Source organism: Micrasema longulum, unplaced genomic scaffold (genome assembly GCF_059751315.1).
Source record: "Micrasema longulum isolate JH-2025_06_02 unplaced genomic scaffold, ASM5975131v1 h1tg000037l, whole genome shotgun sequence".
Lineage (NCBI taxonomy): Eukaryota > Metazoa > Arthropoda > Insecta > Trichoptera > Brachycentridae > Micrasema > Micrasema longulum.
In genome coordinates, this window is record NW_028277244.1 from 363,181 (window position 1) to 386,541 (window position 23,361).

Here is a 23,361-nt window from a genome sequence, read left to right on the forward strand (position 1 = left end):
TAAATCTTAAGTGTTTTGTTCTTGTCTTCATGTAGGTAATAAAATTGAAAATTGGACACAGAATTTAGTACAACACCTGATCATCTTGCCAATTTTCCTTTGCCGATGACAAAGCTATTGTTTACAATACCTCAAATTGGTTAGAGGCCCATAAAAAAGCGAGTTCTGATTTGACTAGGATTAAAAAATGGTTGAATAATTATTTACTTACTCTGAATTCAGAAAAAAACTACATAGATTTGCTGTAGCATAACTTAAGCCGGCCAACCCTGTACCAATTACGATTTATCAATTACAATTAGTTATCATCGGGTTGTGGTCCTGTGGCTAGTGTCTCGGACTCATGGACCAAAGGTCTGCGGTTCGAATCCCACTCTACTCCAACTTGATTCCATTTTCTAATAGTGAGTTATTTACAACTTGTTGAAAATGGCCCTCAAAATTAAATATTTGGGTCAATCATAAGAACGCAAATACATATATGTTTTTTTTTTATATTACTGCTGCACCAATGCCACGGTGAATTCAACTATATTTGTGTACAGTTGGAATCAGTTACAAACATTAAATACCTACGTATTAAAATTGACCCGTTTTTAAGGTGGGATATGCATATTGAAACAATTTCATATATTAAAAGAATGATACATTTTTTCTTCCTCTAAGGAATATACTAAGACCCAGAGACTTGAAATCTTTCTACTTTGCACTGTCAAATTCTATTATGACATACGATGTAATTGCTTGGGGTAGCTGTACCAAGACAGGGTTGGACCCAGCGGTAAAAGCACAACAGTCATTGATAATAACCATTCTGAAAATGCCTTACAGATATCAGAGTGATTCTTTATTCAAGGAGTTGGTAGTGCTTGATATCAGACAGCAATGTTTACTGAAGTCAGTGGTGGTCACTTACACTAACAGAGATATATATTATATCCATCAGTTTCTTATTATTATGAGACTCCAGTAGCAATCTGATTTCCCGACAAATGTTTAAAACTTCTTTAGCACGGAGACAATACTCCTACATAGGACAAAAGCTATATAATGTAATGCCAGAACTATGGAAATGTTGTAATAGCCACATGCTAAAGAAGTTACTGACTACTTTCCTCGGTGAAATTTGACGCAGAGAGTTTAAGGGGTTGATAATGGCTGTTAGATATTGTTTTTTGAATTGTAATGATATGTTTTTAGTTCTTCATGTATCGAACTTTGGCGGCCTCCGTGGTGTAGTGGTCAAGACGCTTGACTCACGCATGGAAGGTTCCGGGTTCGATTCCCGGTGAGAACACAAAAATTAAAATGTGATTTTTCTCAAGCCTGGTTGTTCTGTAATGTAATTCACCACTGTAATTATTCCTCCTGGCCTGTTGTGGTGCAAAAAAATAAAAAATAATAATACAAAGAAAACAACAGGTAAGAATCATTGTGTTAAGAAAATAAAGAAACCTATTCATCATTCTACCTTTGTTTCAAGATTTATATTTCTCCACTTTTGCCATTTATGAATTTTTATGTAAATGTCCAGAAACATTTACCAAAATATCTCATATTTATACCCGTATGCAGAGACAAAGCTTAAGGTGAGGAAAGTACATTCTATTGTCTTCACCTTCGGGTTATTTTCTGCATCTGAAATTAGAATGTACTTTCCTCACCTTAAGTTTTGTCTCTGCATACGGGTATTAGTGTATAAGTGAGGCACCTTATGCACTATTTGATAAAATAATGATCGCTGTAAAAAACATGAATTATATAAGGAGAATCGGGTTGTAGTCTTTTGGTTAGTATTGCGGGTTTAAGGCTGTTTGAATTTTGATTTCTTTATAAATATTTTTTTTAAATATCATGATATTTTTTTACTGCCTTTTATAAAATTGAATTTTGTGACTTTGCCTTTTTTTTCTAAATGGGAGTCTGAATTTTACATTTTCTCTGGTATTGAGATAATGTTCATGATGGCGTTGATATTTTATTTTCAAAAATAAATAATATTATGCACAAATTTCATCGTATTGAACGATGATGTTTGTAAGCCTTTTCGACACCTCCTTCTGTTTGCGTTCAATCGATGGAACAAAGGAAAAAAACAAATAAGGAGAGTACATTATTGACTATTTGACTTCTTATTATGAATATTTAATTGGTTCACCGCCAACTCCGCCAATAAGGAATTATTACACACTAGGAATACCAATATGTGATATAGATTTAGAAAAAAAAAAAATATTTTCTCATTTTTTTATGGTTTTTCTTTTTATTTTGTCGTTTACTATATTTTTTGCGATGTATTTAGTTTTTTACTACGGGGTTCAAAAATATGTTTTTATCTATTTCTTTTACTATCGTTTCTTTCTGTATTTTATTTTTTTACTTTGTATTTTACTATTTTATATTTAAAAAAACTGTCTTAGAACGGGGTAAATAATCCTAGTTAGATAAGCAAAGCAATGTTGTATGAATGTATAATGTTATGTTTGTAATATGGTAATAAATAAATAAATAATAAATGAATTGGTATTATAATGCAGTGTCCTATGAACCTTCAAGTACGGATATTTGGACAATTTTTTTTTTGGGACATTTTGTTACTGTAAGTAGGTACTTTGACACCTGACACAATAATATTTTTCCTCAACAGCATAATAACTACCTATGCTCTAACTGTCAAAATTAAAAATAACGTCAGTATTGAAAACTTCACTGTTCATTTATAAATATAAAATGGATAATAATAGTTTGAGATGCAATTTAAAAAATAAATATTCGAGTGTATGTGGGGTACTGGAAATCAACAGTATAAAAACTTGCAATACTTTTATTATAAAACATCAAAACAACTTTATAAATCCTGTTGATTCTAAGAGGAAAAAGTTTGCCGAACTTCCAGAAATTTTGGGTACGCAAATCGATAACGTTACGCTAAATAAAATACAAGTACACGATAATAATTATTCGGTATCACGACGCAAACAAAACTTAGATTATAAAAATACTTTAGATCTCGATTTGAATACGAAAATAAAACAACGAATTCGTCAATTCAGGGAGAAAACCGCTAACTCAAAAACATCGATATTATCATCATCAAAAAGGGAATCTAAATTTAACAGTACTTGTTGTGACCATCGAAAATCTAAATTAAATAAATCAACTCAAACGGTTTTTCAAACTCCGACAGTAAAAATGGAGGATAGAAAACGCATCGAAAATGCTCGCGTGGATTTACTGAAGGTATCTTTTAAAACGTCAAAATAATAATACCTGTCCGTGTAAAATCTGTTTTTAATTCCAATTATTTTCAGACAGAAATAGAAATTTACAAACAAAACACAATTATGAGTAAGAAAATTTCCATGATTTGTGGAATAATTGATGGAGACATGAAATATCCTAATTTTAATTCGGAGACAGTCACAGAAACTTAAAAATCCATGGACACGGTACCAGAGGTAATTATTATTTAATTGATTTTTGAATAAAAATCTGTTCCCCAAGATGCTTCTTGTTTTGAATTATTAAAATATTCTTATTAGTTAGATGCTATCCAACAAAACTGTTTTAATATTACGTCGCTAGAGTGCAGTAATGTATGTAGTGATAGTTAAATATTTAGCACAAAAAATATTCCTTCTCTCTTTTCAAAAACAATCTTTGCACCCATAATAATTTTTAAGAGTACCTACGTTATGTATTTTTTGTGTGTATATTGTGCTTTTACTAAAATATCATTTAAATATAATAATTCAGGCAAGTCATTCATCAGCCGAAATAGCTCAGTTGGGAGAGCGTTAGACTGAAGATCTAAAGGTCCCTGGTTCGATCCCTGGTTTCGGCAGTTTCTTTTTTATTAAATTTTAGTCTATATAAGTACTATAAATACATGTTATTTTTTATTTAGGTATTTTATGAAATGAAAGCACACATAAGGAGAATCTTAGCTGACAAAATCAAATTAATTTAAAATTACACTACAAAATAGAAAAATAAGCATCACCTTTATCCGCACCTAATGATGCATAGGATACTTTATTGATAATTGCAATCACTGTGTATCAGCGATTATTTTTGTTTTGACTATAAAATAATTGTTAATATTAATAAAATTACAACATTTTAAACATTTAATTTGTTTCATTGACTTAATTCATTATAATGTTATGCGTACACCCACAACCCGTATTACAATGAAACTGCAAATGATTTATCGATGTTTGCCAACATAGAACAAACAACCAAACAAACCATCACGCCGTTTCCCCGTAAGGGTAGACAGAGAGGATAGAAAACTACATCACTCTATCTTTGCATACAGATCTCGCTTCCTCTACATTCATACATCTTCTCATGCACGCGCGCCGATTATTCCGACTTTTGACATGTCCATCTTTAAGTGTTTGCTGGATTGGGTCATGCTATGTCTTTCTCGGTCTTTCTCTATTTCTGCATACATTAACCTTAGCCGATCTTTCGCTGTCCATTCGCTCTACATGTCCAAACCAGCGCAGAGCTCCTTTCTTGATTTTTCGATAGTGCTTATCTCAGCCTTACATAATGTACGGATCCCTACATTTGTGCATCTATAGGACACAGTTTTACCACGCATTCGCCTGAGAGATCGCATTTCGACAGCAGCAGCCTACTTTTATTCCTGTTTTTCCAAGTCCATACTTCCATCAGGGTCTAGACCGGGACTCCATTGTGAACTGCTTATTTTGCCTCTTGCGAGAAACATTTATTTGCCAATGCTGATTTGAGTGCACCGTTCACTCTGTTCTCGGCACTCACCCCCTTTCAATATCTTTCTCAGTCATCCCATCCCTAGTAAACATACTTCCCAGATTATTTTTTATATATCATATTTAACCTAAATTAGAATATTCCGTACAAAGTATAAAATGTTAGTATATTATCAAAAATAAAGAAAAGCAAATTATTGGAGCTGCTATAGAAATAAGCGATCCGATCCGCATTTAAGGGCCCATAGCTTAGGATTTAAATAATGTATTTTTGCCGCGGGTGTCATCCGCCTCTTTAGCTCAGTGGTAGAGCACTGGTCTCGTAAACCAGGGGTCGTGAGTTCAATCCTCACAGGAGGCATCGACTTACACCCTTTTTGTTATCGCTTATTATATTAATTTTCTGCGTTATTATTTTATATTATTAATTTCCTTGTATTCAACTCGAACATTCATGAAAATATAAATTTAGTTTTCTGAAATAAGATAATATATTATATAGCTTTATAACATGAAACGTTATTTATTATATGTTTATTTCTAAATAAAAAATATTATTAAGCTATACTATTGTTAATAATACGTTATTTTTAATGATATTTTATTATAAACTTTTAGTGTTAATGCCATCTATCGAGACAAGTTACAAACCTATTACACGGCAACTATAGTTAGTGTCTGAACCTACACAATGTTTAAAGGGAAATTCTCATAGATTGTGATGGTGTATATATTTTCTGTTAATTTGCAAACAAACCATCACGCCTTTTCGTAGGGGTGCAGAGGATAAAACGCCTCACCTATACCTCACCATACATACCTCGTTTCCTCTACATTCGTAGATCTTCTCATGCACGCACGCCGATTATTCCTATTCTTGACATGTCCATCTTCAAGTATTTGATGAGCTTGATCGTGTTATGTCTTTTTCGGACTTTCTCAACATTTCATTTGCTCTACATATCCAAACCAACGCAGCACACCTTCCTTGATTCTATCGATAATGCATGTCTCAGCCTTACATAGTTCACGGATCTTGTCATTTTGCACCGTTCACACACCGTTTTACCACATATTCGCCCGAGAGATCGCATTTCGACAGCATTTAGCCTACTTTATTTTCAACGTTAAAAATATTTTTAAATACTTATTTAATTCAAGAAAATTATTTTTGTCTCTTCCTTGGGAATAATAATCTTTTTTCAAATGAAACAAAATGTTTGAATTAAATGCCTGTATTTTAAAATAACCGTTTTTTGCATTGGAAAGCGTGCAATGTTTTTATTAAAAAATATTGCACATACATTATGAAAGTAATGCTGATATTGATATCTTTAACAATACAACACAATGGAAAGTGGAAGCACGTACACAATGAAATAATAGCAAAAAAAAAAAAATATTACACAAACATACATATATTTCAAACGGCATTTGGACAACGCGCTTAATTGTATAAAAATCTGTGCAATATTTCGCTGCAGTCTCCTGCAATGGTCTCTTCCCTTAGACAAAATCCAGACTTGTACACTCCTCCTGAAAATGGCTTTCGTTTTGGAGAACTAAATATGTTCATCCAGGACATTGAACATTGTTGGGGCCACAAAAGAGAAATTCCTCTGAGAAAACGTCGTACGTGTTTTTTGGAATTAAATGATTCAAATTACAGGAAAACCTCGTACGAGCATTCTGCTGGGATCTACTTTCATAGCCGCATGACCAGAAATGTGTCAATGACTCTTTGTTTTTAAATTGTCTAATGTCCAGTACCTTCATGAATTGGAACAATGTCTCGGATGGGAAAGTGGGGGGACAACGCAGCATCACTCTTAGTATTAATTTTTGTATGTTTGTTAGGGGGTGCATAATAGAAGCAGTGCAACCTCCCCAGCCCACTATACCACAGGTTGCCACTGACTGGAAAAGAGCAAAATACACAGTTCTGAGAGTGCCAATGTCCAATATGTTTCTAAGTGGGCAGAATACATGACACAGTTTTCTTAATCTGGAAACCAGCGATTGGATCTGAACCTCCCATTATAGATTTTTGACAATAATTACAGTCAAGCTGCGGAAATAACAAAACGATGAAACTTTAAAAGCTTTCATTGTACCCCTCACTGCAGTATTGTCAATTTGTGATCAATCAAATACACATGGTCAGCACAATCACCTTTTTCTAATTTCCCAGTATGACAGTGAAGGAATACAGTGTTAGTTCCAAATTGAGACCGCGGCCGCATGCTCCAGATCCCGCTTCGGAAAGGAAGACGAACGTAGTAATACAAACAACGACAGAAAACCTAAATTCATGTAGGAAAAATTAGAAGAATTACCCCTATGTAACATGTCCTTAAGCAGCAGAAAAAAAACATGACGTACCTATACCAAAGCACATCAGTACATCAAATTATATATAGTATGAGTATGCCTCTTCTGTTTGGTCTCCACAATATGTCACACATAAAGAAAAGTTTGAGAAAATTCAATGGACATTTCTTAGACATCTTAACTGGAGATGCAGGTATACCGATCTCAATTATATGTCTTCCTGCAAAAAACACCACTTGCTTACTTTAGAAGATCGCCGTCTACTGTTGGACATGGGGGTGCTTCATGACATACTTAGTGGACGCCTTGATAGTCCGGCTCTTTTGTCGGAGTTATCATTAAATGTCCCCGGCTACCGCACCCGTCACACGTCGAGCTCTCTATTTCATGTGCCAGCAGTTCGTACGAACTATGCCCAGAACTCTCCACTTATACGTTTTGCTAGTGAATATAATTTGAACTTTCCCCTTATTGATCCATTTGATTGTAAAAAAATAACATTTAAAATGCGCGTCTTAAAACATACTTTTTTGTCTTATACTTAGTTTCAATAATAAAGTTTTATTTTATTAAATTTTATCTCTAATTCTTAATATTTTATATATATTTATATTTTCGATACCTGACACCCTCTTTCCAATAAAACACCCACACACTCACCCTCTCACTCACTTACACTCACACAAACACACTAGTATGTATTGTACGTGTATTTAATGTATTTCTGTGGATATCTGTCATTGGTTTTATTCTCTGTATATGTTATTTGTTATATTTTTATTTCATGTATTACTGTTGATATCCTCAATAAATAAAATAAAATAAAAAATAAAAAAAAATTATCAAGACACTACTGGCAAAAGCGAGGCGGACAAAGAAACTAAAAAAAACCGTACAAAAGGAATGAGATTTTTCTTTCTTTACTATATAATATGATAAATTTTAACAAGCGCCGTGGCGCAGTAAAACTGGCGTCGCGGGTTCGCCTCCCCGCCAGTTGCAAGAAAGAAATCCAAGACAGATTTTCTTCTTAATTGGTCTAAGCGTTGTGTGTTTTTCATTACCTCCTTCCATATCCCCTCTATCCCACCTGCTGACAAGCCTCTAAATAGAGGCTAGCGGGTTATTCCTTTAAAAAAAACAACGAAGAATCACTGTCTAAAGTTACAGGGATGATAATATTGGGTAATAATCGTGACTGTCTGTTGAGGAATAACATCAATAATGACCATTGGCGGCCTCCGTGGTGTAGTGGTCAAGACGCTTGACTCACTCACGGAAGGTTCCGGGTTCGATTCCCGGGGAACACAAAAATTCAATGTGATTTTTCGCAAGCCTGGGTGTTTTGTAATGTAATTCACCACTGTAATTGGGCCTCCTGGCCTGTTGTGGTGCAAAAATAAAATAAAAATAAATTATAAATTATAAAATCAATGCCGTTCAGGTCAAAATGCAAATTCGTGACTTTGGCATTGGACTGACGATATGATTTTCATAGTAAGTTGCATTTATGAATATATTTTTGTATAGCCCATTTCACACAACGATAAAAATCCACACGGCACGATAAAACAACATGGATTGATATTTATTGAATTATAATTATTTTTCAACAATGCTTTGAGTGTGCAAATGCTTGTAGACAGGCAGAATCTCCTCCTAGGGAGCTATTCAAATGTTATTCTGTAGCAACAGAGGGAAAGCGTTTTTGAGAAGGTAATATGGAAGTCTAGGCATTTAAAGGTCTTATGGCCTGTCATTGGCTGGTTTAAGTGGCCACTCTACATACTGTGTAACATTCACCATTCTACCTATGTTTAAACATTCACATTTACTCAACTCTTCCATCTGTTGACTTTTGTTAAGTTAAGGAGCTGACACCTTTATCATATAGGTAAGATTCGTTTGGCTGAACCATTTTACCTACTAGGCAACGCTTGAAAACAAACTTTCATTGTTTGTACTTCTTATGACAGTTAGTTTTATCAACGATGTTTTGAATATGTCCAAATGATTGTAGACAGGCTGGATTTCGATCTAGAAAAGTTGTGGAAATGTGGATATTTAAACGTAGGTAGAATGGTGAATGTTACTCAATGCGTAAAATAACCACATAAATCAGCCTATTACAGGTCACAAGCCCTGTAAATGCCTAGACTTCCATATTCCCTTCTCAAAAATGATTTCCCTCTTTGTTGCAACAAATTTAGATCCATATTGAATCGGGTTGTGGTCCCGTGACTAGTGTTGCGGACTCACGGATCAGAGGTCCGAGGTTCGAACCCCACTCTACCCCAACTTGGTACCCATTTTCTAATAGTGAGTTATTTACAACTCGTTTAAAATGGCTCCAAAATCGAAATATTTGGGTATATAATAAGAACGCAAATGTTTCCATTTTTTTTTTTTTTTAAAAACCTTTTTTTTTACTTATTTAATTTCAGGCAAACACAACCATTACTACACCATAACGCCATTTTCAAAAAACAGTAAAAATCCACTCGGCCGATAAAAACATAGGGTTGATTGACTTGTATCGTACAAAATAATTTATTCATTTATTTTATTTACTGTTTACCATATTGATGTGCCATATATTTGTTTTTTTATTGTTATTATTATTGTTGTGTTTCTGATACTATAAAATATTTGTGATGTGTCAACTAATTGCTCGTCCCAACTCAACCCAGGATTTTTCGTCCCATGTAGTGGGGACTTATGTCTCAAATAATATGTAGTAAACTGTCTTTAAGTAAATAAATACAAAATAATATATCTACTGTTTATTCACCAAAATTTTACCGTACCTTGTGGATTTGGACGATACGTGAAAAATGGGCCTTTGGCTTACATAATAATACCCACAATATATGCTCACATACGTCATACGTGAGATCTTCTTTTCTCGCACATTCGATTTTTACAAGTCCCGCGCGTGCGCTCCGCGATCCAACATGGCCGACTTTTATTTTGTTTTCATTCTGTCGAGTTCAAGGACTGATGGCACAATTTATTTAGGTATTTCTGTTTCGTTCGTGTGTGCTTTACATACATACATGATAGCACAATAAATTTGAATGCGTAAAGTTTGTATGATAATATCGACTGCTCCAAGTAAGACAGCACTAAGTCGTAAAATATAGTTTTGCGGGAAAGCAAATTGAAAGTTTGTTTTTTTTTCCATATTCTTGGGTCAGGATTCATAAGTTTTTAAAAATTGTAAAAATATATTATTGGTCTACACTTTCTAAGTAATCTAGTATTTTATTAGAATTCCTACTATTTTATAGTGTTTTGGGACATAGTACTGTTTTCTTCGGAATTTGTAGTTCAGCTATGTGTAGTATGTTGATTTATTTCTCTATTCCAGGGAAAATCAAATAAATTATTAAAATTTCAATGAGCTATTTTATATTAAAAAATGAAAAAGATATCAATTATTAACATAAAAACCACCCAAATTTATGATATTTTTGAAAATCCTAACAAATAAAACTATTCGAAGCATACAGTTGGTCTATAAAAATTAGGACATACTCAAAATATTTAAAAATTTAAGAGATTTTAAACATAAATTTATCTCGTCTCTTTAAAAACCTACATTTATCATGACAAATTAAAAATAATAAATTTTTATCGACATTATTATTTATCGATCGAAGAAGAAAGTAAGTCTGACTTACAACCATATACGAAAAATATTTCCCGGAGAGTAAGGAAGTAAATCAACTTACTTCTTTATTCCATGAAAAAAATGGCTTTTTGACATACAACTATTTTTTATATTAATTTGTTAACTGATTAAAAAGAGATTAAGTTATGAAAGTCTTCTTGGAAGGAAGACAATGATTTATAACCTTCAGAAATGGAAGTAAGTCAAAAACCTCAATTTCGGAGTTACTTGGAGCAGTCGATATGTTGTATAATAATATTGTACATGAGTAGGGTGGCCATGTTTCGCTAGGATCTCGTTGGGACCTTCTGGAATGGGGATATGTTGTAACAAAAAAAGCAATTTCATAACGGTTTTTTAGAAATATAATATAAATATTTTTCTTACATTATGTAGTGCTTCTTTCGGAAGAAGCACTGCTAGCCATATACTGCAATATTGATTATACAGTCCCAGGCAGCAGATAATAATAATTAATTAGATTAGAGATTTGGATTTGTAGACGGTACCACCTGTTTCATGTACCAATAAGTAAAACATCGGATGCTAAAAATGTTTTTTTCGTAGGACTTTTTCAGTGTACAATACAAAATTTAAAGAAATAGATTACACAAACATCACTCTGTCATTATATTACTTAGTAGATATTATAATAATAAATATGTACACCTCCCTTCCCCTCCTTATCCTCTCTTCAAGCATTCTTGTCCTAATCCCACCCAATTTACAATAACTTACTGTTCTTAAAATCTCTTTTATTATTTGAAAATATTTACGAGTTCATGAAAATAACATTTTTATATGTATAAACTTATATGTATTTATTTAATATGTAATATATTTTCTTTACTAACTTTGTATACTTTATGGAAATCTGTTATTAGTTTTGAGTTTATACACTATATCTGTTTGTTTACTGTAAATATTTCCCAAATAAAATAAAATAAAATAAATTTCGAATATTATAATATATATGAAAATAAACTTCAAGGGCGCTGTACATTGTACTTAAATAAAAAAATAAGTTCTATCTACAGGCTAACTCTTAATTACTATTAATTTACTAACAGACAAATTTTACAAATCATGTAATACACATAATATGGTACTTCTAAAAATTACTTCTAAAAACTAGCACTTTTCAAGACAGAAAACGATTTCACAAATAAACAAGTTTTTAATTTTTTTTCTGAAGAAGGAATCTAAAGATAAAATAAAAATCTTTTCTTCGTGATTCCGAATCTATAAAATATCTTCAAAAATGCTTGATACTGGACTCTTCGTAAGGATGGCAGAACAGTAGCTCAATCACAAATGATCGACGTGCTTAAAAACATGCTGAGCATTTGAGCGATCATAATGAACAATAGTGAACATTACAATATTTGAGTTTGTCCAAATGTTCATAGACAAAAGACTGGATTTCGCCCCCTCGGGGGTCATTCTCTTCACAATCTCTTTACAACAATAAAGGTTTCAGCTCTTTAACTTCACTAAAATCAACAGATGGAAGAATTGAAGAAATATGGATGTTCAAACATGGGCAAAATGGTGAATGTTACTCAGTGTGTGAAGTGGCCACTTAAACCAGCCAATGACATGTCATAAGGCCTGTAAATGCCTTGACTTCCATATTCCGTTAGTTAAGGTATTCTCCATCCCTGTTGTAATTTGTTAATAGTGAACATGCTTAAGTTATCGCAGCCATACGTCAACGCGTGTATAATCTCCAAGTCAACGCTTGTGTCGGTTTGTTTTTTTGTTTTCCTCGCAAATAAATACAGTTCACTGGCGAAAACCAGCGTTTACCATAAAAAATAAAACAATTAATTGCATTTGCACAATAGTAAGGAGTATCCAATACAAAGAAGTGAAAATTAAATTACAATTATTTTGGCGACTGCTTGCCAATCGCTGTCTAAATGCAATAAATAGCATGATAAAAAATAAATAAATAAATGAAAATAGCAGTTTTGGAATATTTTCCAGATTTACACCGGTGAAATTCAAATATGTGATTGCGCAGCAGGATTATACGTCGCCAAACGTAAATATGTTGACATTTAATATAAGGTGTTCACGGATGTAGCATGATCGCGAATACGATAAACAACCATGGTGTGAAATTGTTATCACGTCGCTTATTAGCACGTCGATAGTTATTTGTGATTGACCTACAGGTGGTTGATTAAAGCCATTAGGCATGTAGAATCGCATGGAAATATTCATGGCACATTCACTTGGTACAAAAATAGCCTTTCTAAAGCTACATAAATATATATTTAATACGAATATAATATAATTATAAGAAGAACAGAAATATATTTAAAAGGTAATAAAAATTAACAAATTGCATTTTTTTGAATACAAAAAAAACCGTGATTATAGAATTACATGACCTTGATTCTTGAAGGCAGCATTACATTCCTATTCCCTTTTCCAGCTGACTTATTCCGATTCTTAGGAGCCACTTTTTCAATTCAATTGGGATTTTTTGGATGGGTTAACAATCTCTTGAGTTAATTTATTGTGGCATCGAGGTCCTATAAAGGTTGAGTGTCTTTGGGCAAAAATTGTCCTCATATATGTGAAACCGAAAGAATGCCCTTAGTTTTAACTCTGGTTCTTTTGGAGAGTATTTATAATAGTTGAGTTTTTTTATCGTTAATATCTTTTAACAGGGTTCTCTTTTAACTTTTCTACATTAAAAACTTTAAATTTCCGTAAAATTGAATCACACTGAAATGGTTTTTTGAAAAAGGTTTCGGGTCATTAATTTCTGCACTTTTATTAATGGGTCGGGCAGCTCCACCCCGGACTACTATACCAAATCCAAAAATACTTTAGCAAAGTGTAAGATATACGTTTTTCAGAAGTTTCAAGCCGAGAACATTCAAACTATATTTCAATACTTAACGTATTATTCCATTCTACAAAAAAATCGGTGTTTGTTGATAAGTAATAGGTATTTTCATTCGAATAACCACTAACATAATAATATTATGCTTCGATAGCGGTGACAACAAATATTATTCATCGTATTTATTTTTTGATAACTTGGCAATGTTTTAACCTCAGCTTGCCAAATTATCCAAGCATTTCTGGAAAACGTGTTTTCCTATAAAATATGAATAATGTGTTTTCCAAGAAAGTAAATTGTATCAGGAAAAATAGTTGGAATTCCAGAAAATATTGTCATTATCATCGCCCGATGGTGCACAGCAATGGAACACCAATATCTCGACCATCTGTGACAGTGTGTCATGAAGGTAAAGATCAATCTTACGCTTCAGGTGCCAGATATCAATGAAATAATGAAATTTAAAAGCACCCTTAAAACAACTATTTCACAATATTTTGAGTTGGTGCAAATGTCTGTTGACAAATACTGGATTTTACCCTCTAAGAAGTTATTGAAATTAACTTATTACATCTGAGATGCAGAACATTGTAGGGAAGGTTTAGCAGGTAGTAGGCATATTATACACTGTGTAACATTCATCATTTTGAAAATGTTTGAACAGCATTTGGAAAAACTCAAAATATTGTTGATCAAACCAACTCTGCTCTTACGAGGGGTGCACCATCTCACTTAGACATGTTTCTAAGAAAAACGCGGTAAATAATAATATAGTTTTGATAGATTTAGTTTTTTACTAACATTTCTTGGTGAAACTGCATTTTAATTATAATAGTAAAAATACGTATTTAGTTTTATTCCACTTTTATTCATATTTTTTTATCAGTGACCGGGTTTCATCGTGACTGTCATCTGACCAGTCTGACGATGTCGGTCGCGACGAAACCGAGTCACTGGTAAAAATTATAAATAAAAATAAAATAAAACCATTTTTTAAATATTATTATTCCCTTTCCGCACCTAATGGTGCATAGGGCATTGGTACACCAATCTCAGCGTATCTTGATCATTTTTGTTACATGAAGGTAAGATGATCAGTCTTACGCTTCAGGTACCAGTCCAGGGACTACGAAATATTCTAGTGTGGAAACACCCTTTTTAATAAATATTTTAAATCAACCATGTCGGGAATCGAACCAGAGACCTCTTGAATGGTGGGCAAACGCGCTGACCATTACACCACACCGCTATTTACGTATTATTATTATTTTTATTAAAATATTACCTTGGTATTGAAACTACTATGCATGTCATTACTGTTTGCCATGTATGAAAAGAAGAAAAAAAAGAGAGATTAATTTGGTTATATTACAAATGAAGGTTAATATTTAAATTCAAAATATAAATTAAACTTGAATTAAACTAATTTAAACACAACATGAAAGCTATACTATGAAAGTCACAAATATAAAATAGAAAACGTCTAAAATAAATCATAAAATGTCTTATCATACAGAAATAATTACCAATTCAATAATATTACAATGAAGCGAGAGTAAATTTTAAAATAGACTCCTTGGATAATATACGACAGACTTGGTGTTTTTATTAAAGCTTTTAAATGGCATTACTGACTGCCCTAATTTATTTCCATATACCCTTTAAAAGTACTCGTCACACCAAATTATTTAACTGTGTAAACACAAATACAGCAAAAAAATGCATACATATAAGGTGTTCACGGATGTAGCATGATCGCGAATACGATAAACAACCATGGTGTGAAATTGTTATCACGTCGCTTATTAGCACGTCGATAGTTATTTGTGATTGACCTACAGGTGGTTGATTAAAGCCATTAGGCATGTAGAATCGCGTGGAAATATTCATGGCACATTCACTTGGTACAAAAATAGCCTTTCTAAAGCTACATAAATATATATAATACGAATATAATAGACTCCTTGGATAATATACGACAGACTTGGTGTTTTTATTAAAGCTTTTAAATGGCATTACTGACTGCCCTAATTTATTTCCATGTACCCTTTAAAAGTACTCGTCACACCAAATTATTTTACTGTGTAAACACAAATACAGCAAAAAAATGCATACATAGATTGTGCAACTTGTATTATAATATTATTGGAGCCAATGGGAGTGATATGTTCAACTAGAATAATAATAAATTTTAAAAGGAAATCAGCGACAGCATGCAGGCATTGTCGTTGTGGGTGAAGTGATGGGTAAATACATTTTTTTTTTTAATTTACAAACATCTCATTTTTTATTTTCCAAATTCTATCATTGTATAATTTCAACTTTTTTTATGACACATCACGTAATTGTTAGTTATAAGTTTGAAATCATATTTAGTCTAGTATTAAGTATGTATTATATTATAACCGTATTCTTGTACTTATATGACTGTATATTTCAATCAATAAACAATAAAAAATTTAACAATATTTTTTTATTATTTTTAACTGAAAATCTAGTTATTGCAGTTATGCTTCCAGAATTTCATGGCTCCTGAAGGAATATTGGTACGTGAGTGGGACTAAAATAAAGATCTTTTCGTCGTGTTTCCGAATCTATAAAATGTCTTCAAACATGATTGATACTGGACTCTTCGGAAGGAAGGCAGAAGAGTAGCTCAATCACAAATAACTATCGACGTGCCTAAAAACATGCTAAGCATTTGAGCGATCACAATGACCAATAATGAACATGCTTTAATTATCGCAGTCATAAGTCGACGCCTGTGTAATCTCTAAGTCAACACTCGTGTCGGTTTGTTTTTTGTTTTCTCGTAAATAAATGCGGTTCACTGGCGAAAAATCGGCGTTTACTATAAAAAAATAATACAATATATTGCAACAATATTTTGAGTTTGTCCAAATTTTTGTAGACAAGGATGGATTCAACTCCCTGGGGAGCTGTTTATATTAACATATTACAACAGAGATGAAGAACATTTAAGAAAAGGTAATATAGTAGTCTAGGCATCTACAGGGCTTATGACCTGTCAATAGCTGGTTTAAGTGGCCACTTTACACACTGTGTAACATTCACCATTCTGCCTATATTTGAACATCTATATTCCTTCAATTCTTTCATCTGTTGATGTTTGTAAGTTAAAGAGCTGAAACCTTTATTTATGCAGGTGAGATTCATCTAATTGAATTATTTCACCTACATACTAGGCAACGCCTGAAAATGTTATTTTTTCAGTTTCTTTACTTCTTCATGGACCAGGTAATTTATCAACAATGGTGAATGTTACACAGTGTGTAAAGTGGCCACTTAAACCAGCCATTGACAGGTCATAAGCCCTGTAGATGCCTAGACTTCTATATTACCTTTTCTGAAATGTTCTTCATCTCTGTTGTAATATGTTAACAATATATTGCGTTTGTAAAATAGTAAGATGTATCTAATACAAAAAAGTGAAAATTAAATTACAATTACTATGGTGACTGCTTTTCTTGACATTTGACTTGCCAACCGCCGGCTTATTGCAATAAATAGCATGATAAATAATAAATAATAAAATAAAAATAGCAGTTTTGGAATATTTCCATATTTGCACCGGTGAAATTCAAATATGTGATTGCGCAGCAGGATTATACGTCCCGAAAGGTAAATGTTTTGACATTTAATATTAGGTGTTCACGGATGTTCCATTGTGATCGCGAATACAATAAACAACCATGGTGAGAAATTGTTATCACGTCGCTTATTAGCACGTCAATGGTTATTTGTGATTGAGCTACTGGCCTAAGACGCATAAAAAAATATTGATTTTTGAGCTTTGCCAAGTAGGTGAAACAATTCAGTCAGATGAATCTCGCCGACATTAATAAAGGTGTCAGCTCTTTGACTTCACAAAAATCAACAGATGGAAGAATTGACGAAATTCCAATGTTATTTTGCATAAGAATTCATTTCAAAATCAAATTATTTTGATTATGATTGATAGTTCACAGGATGATATCATAACAATTATCATTGTAAATATTCGCGGTATTTTTTTCTCTTTGAAATGAATCATTTTGTTTATAATTTATAATAGATGAGAGTGAATCTTTGTATATAAAGAGAAATTCTTCAAATGTTTTTTTGATATAATCACATTAGTTTCCGCGAATCATTAAAATAATTTATTACGAATTCGTTTGAGATTCTGGCAAGAATTTGAAATTCAGTTAAAATATTCGATTTTTTTATTTATTTTGTAAATAAACACACGAAATAATAATCGTATTTCAATAGCGACGAAGAAGTTTTTTGATAGTGGAATGTGGAAGCCTAGGTATTTAAAAGGCTTGTGACTTATGACCACTGATTGGCTAGTGTGATAACGTTATACGCATCCGTTGATACTTCTTCGATTCGTCCATCTGATTGGTGAAGCACCTAGACGCTAAAATTTTTATTGGTGTAGTTGGGATCCTTATAATACGCAAGTTTTTCGTTACATTGTGCGGATGTTGATCACTCAAATGACTTTTTATGATAATTACTGATGCGTCATAGGCCCATTCGTATGTATCGTACCAATCTTACCAAAGAGTTACTGATGCTACAAAAAATAAAAAAATAAATACAACCTTCGTTCCAAGAGGATTGACCTACTACTCGGTTAAAGTGTACAATCTACTTCCATTATCCGTAAGGACAATTAGTAAGTTCTCACAATATAAAATTGCTATTAAGAAATGGATAGTGGAGGTGGGTTGCGCACGGATCGATGAGTGGATCAAGCCAAATAGGTAAAATGCATGCACTGTTAATGAATTTTTTTAAATTGGTCTATTGGTTATGTTTTTTATGAATATTTTTGTTTTTTATTGTTTGTTATGAATGATAATTAGGTTAATTGTATTAATTACGTTTTTTTTATTGTTATTATTTTGTTAACTTTGTTAAATAGCTAATCTTAGGCATGTTTCACATTTTGTAAAATGTTTCCCTCGGCACGGGACACCCCAGTGAGGGAACATTATTCTGTATAAAAAAATAATACAAACAATGTAAAAGTATAAATAAAATAAATAAATAAATCCACCCGGCCGTTAAAATTATGATGGGTGGATACTATGGGTGGTCCTTTCATAGAACGCATGGAATCATTGCTTCCCCTAAATTTAGCCAAATATTTTTCATAATGAATTATGTTTAATAAATTAATCATCAGCCTAATACCTTTACATATAACATTTAGATTACTATAAACAAATAATGTCAAAATAATTTTAATAATAATCGCGATAAATTGCGGAGGAGTTTTAATATCGCCTCATTTTATTGTATTAATTTTTATTTAGGAAACTTCCAGTTCAACATACACATTTACAGTAAACAATAGATACACTGAATTAACTTAGAACCAATAATAGTAAAAAAAAAAAAAATATAGCAACATACTCCCCACGCACATCCATTTAGTCAGCGTGGTATTGTGTGTATTGGCCGGCGCGTATTGGCTACTGGCTAATCTCGTATCGATCACAAGCAAAAAACGAAGGAGCCAATGAGAAATTTCGCTTCCAGCGCCGTACTAAACACACAATTCGCGCGCAGGCGCAAACCAAGATTCTTATTAGGTTGTGAAAGCAATCTGCATAATTTTTCGTTTTATTTCTTTAGTTTCTACAAGCGAATGAAAATGCTGCTAAGGGAAATCAAGTGAAGATTAGTTATAATAAATAAAATTAATTAAAAAAATAATTATTATTCGATAAAAGTCAATCCACCCTATTTTATTGTATCGGGCCGGGTGGATTTTTGCTGCAGCATGAAACAACCACAGGCTGATTTTATAGGATTGTAAAAACCCACAGGATAATTTAAAACAACAGGGTGTCAAGGCTGTCCAGGAACAATGAAATATTGCAGTTAACAAATTCGACAAAATCTGACAGGGATCGAACCCAGGACCTCAAGAATGGTACACGTCCGCGTCAATTACTATACAACAAGGTGGACTTACCTCCACTCGATTTCCTTATTCAGAATTTTTACCTGAGAGCAGATGTCGAGTCAAAAACATTCGTCTGATTCTATTACACTCACGGAAAGTCTTCCTCCGCCTGGACACAGATCAAATATAAATAAAAAAAATAATAAATAGGTACAATAAAAATCAACGCGGCCTATGTAACTTTTTATGTAAGATTTTTACTATTGGACATCTAATTATAGGCTGTGGACTTTTAAACTGGGGATATTTATTTGTTTACGCCAGCCAGTTTTGGAGTAGTTAGTGAAGAATTGAGCGGCTCTTCATCTTGACAGAGCGATTTGCCTCATCAGTTATCTATAATGTTATCATCCCCCGGTGGAGGATCACCGGGGGATGATCCTCCATCTCCAAGTTGAATGCGCCCATTTATCCGAATAACTTAAAGCTGGCTCTGTGCCAAGTCTCGGATTTAGGCGACACATTAATGTAAAAGTGACAGCAATGAATAATCACATAACAATGCCTGAAACCTGAGACTAAAATTTAAACTTTTTTATCTAGACGTTTGTTTTGGCGAAAATATATTAATGTAACTTTAGAACTGTACTTATGCTTATATTATTTAACCATTTTTTGCTATTTTTAAGTCCAGTCATATCACTCCAATACTTCGAGAATGAGGAACTTCAGCCCTACGGGAAATTGGATACGTAAAATGTTAAAATTAAAGCATTAAATTATACGGAAAAGTTTCTTGAAAATGCACAAAAAAAATATTTCAATAAAAATTAAATATTTTGCGCGACGTCACTAGTTCATATGAATCAACCAATGATAAAAGAGTTGTGGAAGATTTCCGGTTTACTTATCGTCAACGGACCAATCGACAGAACTAACCGAGAAGAAGCGGAAGAGAACTTGAGACGTCACACGCGGATTAATTTCAGAAAAAACAAAAAAAATAAAAAAGCGCTGATAATGATACACAAAAATAAAACAAAAATAGATTGGCTTAGTTTAAGTCTATTAATAAACCAAAAAAAACACAGAACTTCCTCATTATGTTGGCTATTCTTTCCTCAGAGGGTGGAATGCAAACTCTGATGGCTTACTGCATGCATAACTCTGTGCAAAACGCTGCTCTAGATGATAATACTAAACATAAAAATAAAATAAAATAAATATTTTGGTTAGTTTGATAGTCTATACAGGGTGTTCTTTAAACTCTGTCACATCCGAGACCACGATGATCAATATGGGCAAGAAAACATATTAGCATATTAAAAAAAATATTTAGTACAAAAAAATGTAAGAAATAAAATATTTAAAAAAAACAAATAGTTGCTTACTTCTGCAGGGGAGAAGTGAGGGGAGCGCGGCGCAGTGTCAGATACCCCCCTCCCCCTCCTCGTTTCTATCTGCAGAAGTAAGCAACCATTTGCAAATTTTATTCATTTTTAAAAAATATTTTAATGTGCCAATATGTCTTCTTGCTCATACTGATCATCGTGGTTTCGGGTGTGACAGGGTTTATTGAACACCTGTATATTAAAAAAGAAAAAAAAACACAACTTTCTCAATATTGTGTCATCATTTTATTTCGTTGTGTTCAAGTTTACACCTCTGTCCTAGAAATTGTACCTTATTTAACCTGTATTTTGTTTAACTTTCATTTTCACCACCGCCTAACACGTATACGTTTTTATAACCTGTCTTGCCACCGCGTCACGTCTCTCGTAATGTATAATATTCCCACTAAAGTGACACTCGCGACCCCTGCTCATTCGCTTTTGGTCACGTACGCCAATTTGCAAGAAACTTCATACCTCCCTTCGTGGGCCATAACGGGCCTACGGGCCATAACGGGAACCTACCGTTTCCTGCGAGGGAAGGGGGCTGAAGGAGATGGACGAAGAATATCATTTCTCAACCTGGGGCTCGTCCAGACATAGTGTATAGTAAATGTTATTAAATATTTGTATATTTATTTATTAACGGACATTGTCCATGTATACAATTTTTAGGTATTAAATATTACAAAAAAAGAATAGTTTAAAACATTTAAAAAAAGAAAAGAAGCATTAACAAACACAAGGGACATTAATATATCCCTCCTGATACCAATAGTTTAGATAAATTTTAATAAATACATACATCCCAGCTCCATGGAACCAAAGTCCAGTGTTAAGTTTGTTTGTTTATCCGTCACATCTCTAAAACGGCGAGTCGTAGCGGCCTGAAATTTGGACATGTCATTTAAGATGCGATTTCAAGGTTAACGTTGCTTTTTTCGAGTAAAATATGAATCGACCTCTACTCGATAAAAACTCAAACTTTATATGGATGCCTAGTGCGGCCCCAATATATTGCCCGTAATCGCCTGTCATTATCAACAGTAAACATACTTTAATTCACAAATTTATCCTAAATTGAGAAAAATAATATCTGAAGTAAATACGTTGAAATAAGAAAAGTTTTTAAGCAACATAATACACGTGTCGAGACAATAAATGCCAAAAGTCAATGTAAATCACGGGAAAATATTCGAAATCAATTACCTGTGAAAACTGACTCCTTTAACACCTTTGAGTCTTCTACTGTTGCAACCAAACATACTGCAATTCACCATAGTCAATTTTTATTTATTACAACGTAAATATCCAAGTTATTTACAAACAGAGCCAAGCACAGCGACAAAAGCATCCGATCGAACCGTTATGTTTATGTTGTCAAACAAAACAAAATAGCCACCAATTGGTTGCTAACCAACAAACCAACATCGCTTGCGGTCTATGAAACATAGTGATAGGGCTTCTCTATAGGTTCACGCATTATTACTCTGAGATCACGACACTTAAAAGATTGAGGGGTGATGACGTTCAGTATGCGATAGAACACGTCTGGAAAGGGTAGGCTCCTGAGATGATTGGACCACCAATTAATGTACGTGGTCACGTGCCCAACGTAAGGATCACGCGAAATAAAAATTTTACCAAAAATTCGCATATTTCTTTTAAACTTACCGAACTCGGGTATTTAAGCAAATATGAAAGAAATAATGTATTAATCATTTTTAAATCTGGCTACACAGCCTACCGTACATTTCATCTTATAAGTTCACTTCGTGGTAAAGTGGTCGATACATTTTGTTATTGTCCAAGGTGGTTCAACACCCGACATAGCCAACAAAAATATTTACATGTTTAGTAAGGAGTTTTTTCACAGCAATATTTCATAGTCTCTTAGCAATTATTCAGGTTTCTACCTGAGAGCAGCCATCGAGTTGAAATCACTCGCCTAATATTTTGAGTAAATCCAAATGCTTGTAAACAAGGCTACATTTTAGCCCAGTAGCTCCATCACAAATAACTATCGAAGTGCTTAAAAACATGCTAAGCATTTGAGCCATTACAATGAACAATAATGAACATGCTCGAATTATCGCAGTCATTAGTCAACGCGTGTGTAATCTCTAAGGCAACGCTCGTGTCGGTTTGTTTTTTATTTTTCCTCGTAAATAAATACAGTTCATTAGCGAAAAATCGGCGTTTAACATGAAAAAATAATACAATATATTGCATTTGCAAAATAGTAAGGAGTATCTAATACAAAAAAGTGAAAATTAAATTACAATTATTATGGCGACTGCTTTTATTAACATTTAGCTTGCCAACCGCTGGCTAATGCAATAAATAGCATGATAAATAATTCATAATTAAATAAAAATAGCAGTTTTGAAATATTTTCCATATTTACACCGGTAAAATTCAAATATGTGATTGCG

General features: G+C 33.1%; 1 long non-coding RNA gene and 2 other non-coding genes across 3 annotated transcripts; all 3 read left to right on the plus strand.

Annotated features, from left to right (window-relative positions):
* The first annotated feature begins 2,678 nt into the window (after positions 1–2,678).
* Positions 2,679–4,129, plus strand: LOC148285389 (uncharacterized). Its single transcript, XR_015822143.1, has 3 exons — positions 2,679–3,240; positions 3,312–3,458; positions 3,908–4,129. It is a non-coding gene; the product is annotated as an uncharacterized LOC148285389 (long non-coding RNA).
* TRNAF-GAA (transfer RNA phenylalanine (anticodon GAA)) lies at positions 3,772–3,844 on the plus strand. Its single transcript has one exon. It is a non-coding gene; the product is annotated as a tRNA-Phe (tRNA).
* A 905-nt stretch (positions 4,130–5,034) lies between the features above and the next one.
* Positions 5,035–5,106, plus strand: TRNAT-CGU (transfer RNA threonine (anticodon CGU)). Its single transcript has one exon. It is a non-coding gene; the product is annotated as a tRNA-Thr (tRNA).
* Positions 5,107–23,361: the final 18,255 nt, after the last annotated feature.